A 7,416-nucleotide genomic window follows, 5' to 3' on the forward strand; every position below is an offset into this window, starting at 1 on the left:
AGTATGAAGTGAGGACGAAAATGAAGAGAGAATGAACAGAGGATTCTTCTTATTCATAATGTGAGAGGTTACACATATTTATAGGACAGCTTAGAGACAAAGAATTAAATGCACTAGCTGTTACATGTGTGCATGACAAGCATTTAATGAGGTGATGTCTTCAATACTTGATTTGTATGATAAAGAGGTGCTGCATGATATCTTCACATTAATGCACCAAGATGGTTAGCTCCTGCATTTATTTCGCAGGTTCCTTGTTGTGCAGGTCATCTGATGATGATCCGCCGTCTATGTTGTCTTCAACATCTTTAACACTAATTAAGTATGTTTCGACGCATTCTAAATATGTTTGGATGCACTCTAAGTATGTTTCGATGCACTCTAACCATGTTTTGACGAACTCTAAACATGTGTCGAGTGCGTCTAAACGCACTCTAAACGTGTTAGGACGTACTCTAAATGTGTTTAAATGCACTCTACACATGTTCGGACGCACTTGAAACATGTTTAGACAAACTCTAAACATGTTTCGACGCACTCTAAATATGTTTCGACGCATTCTAAAAATGTTTCGATGCACTCTAAACATATTTTGTTGCACTCTAAACATGTTTCGACGCACTGTAAACATGTTAGGATGCACTCTAAACGTGTTTGGACGCACTCTAAACATGTTTAGACAAACTCTAAAAATGTTTCGACGCACTCTAAATATGTTTCGACGCACTCTAAAGATGTTTCGAGGCACTCTAAACACGTTTGGATGCACTCTAAACATGTTTCGACGCACTCTAAGTGTGTTCGACGCACTCTAAACGTGTTTTGACAAACTCTAAACATATTTTGTTGCACTCTAAACATGTTTCGACACACTCTAAACATGTTAGGATGCACTCTAAACGCGTTTGGACGCACTCTAGTTCGTCTAAACATGTTTCGACGCACTCTAAATAGGTTTCGACGCACTCTAAAGATGTTTCGAAGCACTCTAAACACGTTTGGATGCACTCTAAACACGTTTGGATGCACTCTAAACATGTTTCGACGCACTCTAAAAATGTTTCGACGCACTCTAAAAATGTTTCGATGCACTCTAAACATTTTTGAATGCACTCTAAGTATGTTTCGACGCTCTAAACGTGTTTTGGTGCACTCTAAACATCTTTAGACAAACTCTAAACATGTTTCGACGCACTCTAAATATATTTTGTCGCACTTTGAAAATGTTTTAATACACTCTAAACATGTTTGGATGCACACTAACTATGTTTGGATGCATTCTAAAAATGTTTCGACGCACTCTTAAAATATTTCGATGCACTCTAAACATGTTTGGATGCACTCTAAATATGCTTCGAAGTACTCTAAATATGTTTCGATGCTCTCAAAATATATTTCGACGCACTCTAAACATATTTGGATACACTCTAAACATGTTTCGACGCATTCTAAGTATGTTTCGAGGCACTCTAAACATGTTTTGACAAACTCTAAACATATTTTGTTGCACTCTAAACATGTTTTGACGCACTCTAAACATGTTAGGATGCACTCTAAACGTGTTTGGACGCACTCTAGTTCGTCTAAACATGTTTCGACGCACTCTAAATATGTTTCGATGCACTCTAAAGATGTTTCGAAGCACTCTAAACACGTTTGGATGCACTCTAAACATGTTTCGACGCATTCTAAAAATGTTTCGACGCACTCTAAAAATGTTTCGATACACTCTAAACATTTTTGGATGCATTCTAAGTATGTCTCGACGCTCTAAACGCGTTTTGGTGCACTCTAAACAAATTTAGACGAACTCTAAACATGTTTCGATGCACTCTCAATATATTTTGTCGCACTCTAAAAATGTTTTAATACACTCTAAACATGTTTGGATGCAGACTAAGTATGTTTGGATGCTATCCAAAAATGTTTCGACGCACTCAAAAAATGTTTCGATACACTCTAAACATGTTTGGACGCACTCTAAATATGTTTCGAAGCACTCTAAACATGTTTGGATGCACTCTAAACATGTTTCGACGCACTCAAAACATGTTTCGACGCACTATAAAAATATTTCGATGCACTCTAAATATGTTTCGATGCTCTTTAAGTATATTTTGATGCACTCTAAACATGTTTGGATACACTCTAAACATGTTTCAACGTACTCTAAAAATGTTTCGACGCACTCGAAAAATATTTCGATGCACTCAAAGTATGTTTCGATGCACTCCTACCGTGTTTTGACGAACTCTAAAAATGTTTCGAGTGTTGGGGTTATCTACGGGTTCCTAGCATGCGATCATATGGATCTAGGGTTTGGTTTACTAGGTTTCATGCAACGGAAGAAAGATCTAAACCTAGTCAAACGTCACACGCAATCAAACTCGCAAAACCCGTAAGATCATGTATATCACCGAGGGAATCGTTACTTACCTCGTTTTCGATGAGACTTGAAGTTTATTTCGATCCGGGGCCTGTTCTAAATCACCTAGGACTGAAGTTACAGTCCCTCTACACGTATCCACACCGACGGGAAGGATTCCAAACGATTTGGAACGAATCTGCTAGGATTAGTGAAGAAAAGGGTAACTCAAGAGATGAGATCCAATCCTGGGACAATAGAAATCGAAGAGAACAGGTTCTCTAGGGTTCTAGAATGTTTCTCTGAATTTTTAGGTCGGCCTTAATTAAGTTTGGACGAAATCCCAAACTTAAATAAGCTTAGAAAACTCTAAAATCGAATTATGGAAACTTTCCGGATCCCGGTCCGCCGGACCAAGCTTAGTCTGAGGCTCACGGACCGGCTGACCTGAAGGCTTGGTCTGGCGGACCACGCGTGGTCAGCTCCGGACCAGGACCCTTCTTGGTCAGCTCAGTCCGACTCGTCTTTTCTCGGTCCGTCTGACCCACTGTCTGGTCAGCGGCTGACCAACTCTTAGTCAGCCGGACCAGACCTGGACAGATGACCTCGGACCGAGCTTCCGGACCTCCTGGACTGACCAAACTTGGTCCGGGGCTGACCAAACTTGGTCAGCTCCGGACCAACGCACTGAAAACCTCTTTTCTTCATGCTTGTTTCGGTCAAATCTTGTTTCCATTCTTCGTATTCTTCACGTATAAGTCCATCCCTATTGGTGTGTGACTCTGTAGGCCCATTCTAAGTGGTAGTGACTTTAGGAACCTTTCCCGAACCACAAGTCATGGTTAGCCTCTAGCAAGACGCCATGACCACCCATTTAGAATTGAGTTAGAGGTGATCTAACCAAGGCATTAACAGCTCGAATTCTGATCCTTTGTCTCACGATGTCATATGTTGAACAAGGGCATGGTATGAGCCACCCTTCAAGTTTAACTGCTTTCTCGTCTTGGCAAAACGACTAATAGAATAGATGCAAGTTCATCTATAGCGTGGCCACGCGTTTTCATAGTCCGACTTCCACGAGGGGGCCCAGCGATATCTCTCCTGTTAAGGAGGTGACAAGTCCCATATTGCATGTCTACTATCTCCATATGATTCGTGAACGTATCTGATCAACGCCGTTATAATCATCCGGTTAAAGACGACGTTTGACGCAGTCAAGACACGTCACTCCTCATATCAGATACTCTAGACATCTCAGGTATGAGGATCCATAAACGAACCACTGTATGAGATTCAAGTCATGACTCTGTCCATGTGACAATCTCATGCGGGTCATCCAGTCACTAGTTCACAACGAGTACCCATGATTGTGATCTACATCCAATGCGTTGATCACACCTCATGCTAGTCTTTATTCAATAATGTTTCCACAATGATGACTGACTAGGGAGTTTAGAATCATTCTCTAATGATTCAAGGATGTCGAAATACAACAAACATGCTAATCGTATAACAGATAAATAATGCATTCATAACTCAATGAATCAATACAATATCATGGATCATCCTAGTGCATTACAACCAACAATCTCCCACTATGCTCTATGATCTATCCTGCAAGCATTTAATCCCCATACCCTTAACATGACCATCATGCTTTGACGAAGGGAGAGGCTTCGTCAATGGGTCGGCAATATTATCACCTGTCGACACTCTGCTTATCTTCACGTCTCCTCTGTCGATGATTTCTCTGATCAAGTGAAATCGCCTGAGTATGTGTTTGGATCTCTGGTGTGACCGGGGTTCCTTAGCTTGCGCAATCGCACAATTGTTGTCACAATACAACTCAATGGGATCTGCAATGCTAGGAATAAAGCCCAGGTCTCCCACGAATTTCCTGATCCAAACAGCTTCCTTAGCTGCATCCGATGCAGCTACGTACTCGGCTTCTGTAGTCGAATCTGCAACGGTTGGCTGTTTGGAACTCTTCCAACTAATAGCCCCACCGTTTAGGCAGAAAACGTAACCTGACTGCGATCTGAAGTCATCTCTGTCGGTTTGGAAACTAGCATCGGTATAACCACTTATAGCGAGCTCGTCTTCCAATCCGCCATACACCAAGAACAAATCCTTAGTCCTTCTCAAGTACTTAAGGATGTTCTTGACCGCAATCCAGTGAGCCTCACCTGGTGTAGACTGATATCTACTAGTCATACTCAATGCATATGATACACCCGGCCGAGTACATAACATGGCGTACATGATGGATCCAATTGCCGAGGCATATGGAATCCTATTCATGCGCTCTTGCTCATCCTGTGTCTTTGGACACTGAGTTTTGCTAAGAGCCACGTCATGTCCCATTGGCAAGGTACCCCTCTTGGAGTCTTGCATCTTGAACCGATTCAAGACTTTGTCAATGTATGTACTCTGACTTAGACCAAGAAGCCTTCTCGATCTATCTCTATAGATCTTGATGCCTAGAATGTAGGCGGCTTCTCCTAAGTCTTTCATCGAAAAGACCGATCCTAGCCAGGATTTTACTCCTTGCAAGGTAGGAATGTCATTTCCGATGAGCAATATATCATCTACATAAAGTACAAGGAAGACTACTGCGCTCCCACGGACCTTCTTGTAAACGCATGGCTCATCTTCGTTTTGCAGGAAGCCAAACGTTTTGACTGCCTCATCAAATCGAAGATTTCCAGCTCCTCGAAGCCTGCTTCGGTCCATAAATGGATCTCTGAAGTTTGCATACCTTCCTCGGACTCTTAGGATCGACAAAGCCCTCGGGTTGTGTCATGTACACATCCTCGAGTAGATTCCCGTTAAGGAATGCGGTCTTGACGTCCATCTGCCATATCTCGTAGTCATAATACGCAGCTATGGCTAGCAGAATCCGTATGGATTTAAGCATCACGACTGGTGAAAAAGTTTCATCATAGTCTATACCATGAAGCTGACGAAACCCTTTCGCGACGAGTCGTGCCTTATAGGTATGCACGATGCCATCCATGTCGGTTTTCTTCTTGAAAACCCACTTGCATCCAATGGTCTTAATACCATTGAACGAATCGACCAAAGTCCACACTTTGTTGTCGCACATGGATTGCATCTCAGACTCCATGGCCTGGTGCCATTTCTCGGAATCGGAACTCGCCACAGCCTCTGAATACGACGTAGGCTCGTCATGTTCTTCTAACAACATGAGTTCGTCGTTTCCAGTCACAAGAAAACCGTATCTTGTAGGCTCTTGGCGAATTCTACCAGATCACCGAGGTTCACTAGTAGGTGTTGTCTCAACAACTTGTGATACAGGTCGAACTGTTTCGACCTGTTCACTCGATTCTTCGACTATTTGTGGTTCTCGAACTTCTTCGAGATCTATTCTGTTGGTTGTAATGCTCTAGTATGTTCCGTGATATGACATTTTGACATTGTATTGATTCATTGATTTATGAATGCGTTACATTCCCGTTATATGATTGGCATGTTTCTTATATTTTCTGTCCATGTGACAATCTCATGCGGGTCATCCAGTCACTCGTTCACAACGAGTACCCATGATTGTGATATGCATCCAATGCATCAATCACACCTCATGCTAGTCTTAATTCATCATTGTTCCCACAATGATAACTGACCAGGGAGTTTAGAATCATTCTATAATGATCGCATGAGATTGTCACATGGACAGAGTCATAACTTGAATCTCATACAGCGGTTCGTTCTTGGATCCTCAGACCTGAGATGTGTAGAGTATCTGATATGAGGAGTGGCGTGTCTTGACTGCGTCAAACGTCGTCTTTAACCGGATGATTATAACGGCGTTGATCAGATACGTTCACGAATCATATGGAGATAGTAGACATGCAATATGGGACTTGTCACCTCCTTAACAGGAGAGATATCGCTGGGCCCTCTCGTGGAAGTCGGACTATGAAAATGCGTGGCCACGCTATAGATGAAGTTGCATCTATTTTAGTAGTCGATTTACAAAGACGAGAAAGCGGTTGAACTTGAAGGGTGGCTCAAACCATGCCCTTGTTCAACACATGATATCGTGAGATAAAGGATCAGAACTCGAGCTGTTATTGCCTTGGTTAGATCACCTCTAACTCAATTCAACGTGGGCGGTCATGGCGTCTTGCTAGAGGCTAACCATGACTTGGAGATCGGGAATGGTTCTCGAGGCTGCTGCCACTGCGAATGGGCCTACAGGGTCACACACCATTAGGGATGGACTTATATGTGAAGTTTCAGAAAGGAAGACTTGGATTTGGTCGGAAAAACCGTTTTCGGATCAAATCAGAGTGTCAGAACGTTTTCAGCCTTCTGACTCGGACCGAGTCAGTACTTGACTCGGACCGAGTCAGTTCCGTGCGAGTCGAAGCCCAGAAAGTGTTTTGGGCTTGGCTGATGTTTTGACTCGGTCGAGTCAAAGTTTTGACTCGGACCGAGTCAATACTAAATGGGCCGAGTCAAGAGTTGACAATGGGCTTGGGCTGATTCGTTCTGACTCGACCGAGTCAGAGTTCTGACTCGGACCGAGTCAAAATACTCGGAAAAAGTCTCTTTTCACAAGGATTAGGGTTCCTATCTTATAAGAAGGGTATTGGACGCCGTCCTCAACCTAAGACAGACGAAAAGAACCCTAAAACAGAGCAAAAACTCAGAAGAAATCGTTTCTTTCATAGTTCTAGCTCCCGGGATTAGATCCCACTTCATATACTTCACAGATCCTAGCAGATCAGTTCCAAAAACGTTTGGAATCCTTCCCGTCGGTGTGGATACGTGTAGAGGAGCTGTACTTTCAGCTCTTGGTGATTAAAACAGGCCCTGGATCGATCGCTACTTTCAGATCTTCAGGAAAGAGGTAAGTATTCGATTCCTACGGTGATATACACGATCTGTCGGGGTTTTACGGATGATTTTGGTTGCGTGTGACGTTTGACTAGGTTTAGATTATCCTTCCGCTGCATGAAACCTAGTAAACCAAACCCTAGATCGATATGATCGCATGCTAGGAACCCGTAGCGAAACCCAACAGT

At 42.8% G+C, this 7,416-nt stretch overlaps 1 protein-coding gene across 1 annotated transcript in view; it reads right to left on the reverse strand.

The window, feature by feature from the left end:
• The window catches only part of LOC109116574, a 70,105-nt gene that overhangs the window by 1,309 nt on the left and 61,380 nt on the right, over positions 1-7,416 (reverse strand). The gene's annotated exons all lie outside the window — the stretch shown is intronic.

The sequence above is a fragment of the Tarenaya hassleriana genome, unplaced genomic scaffold, assembly GCF_000463585.1.
Source record: "Tarenaya hassleriana unplaced genomic scaffold, ASM46358v1 Cleome181, whole genome shotgun sequence".
Lineage (NCBI taxonomy): Eukaryota > Viridiplantae > Streptophyta > Magnoliopsida > Brassicales > Cleomaceae > Tarenaya > Tarenaya hassleriana.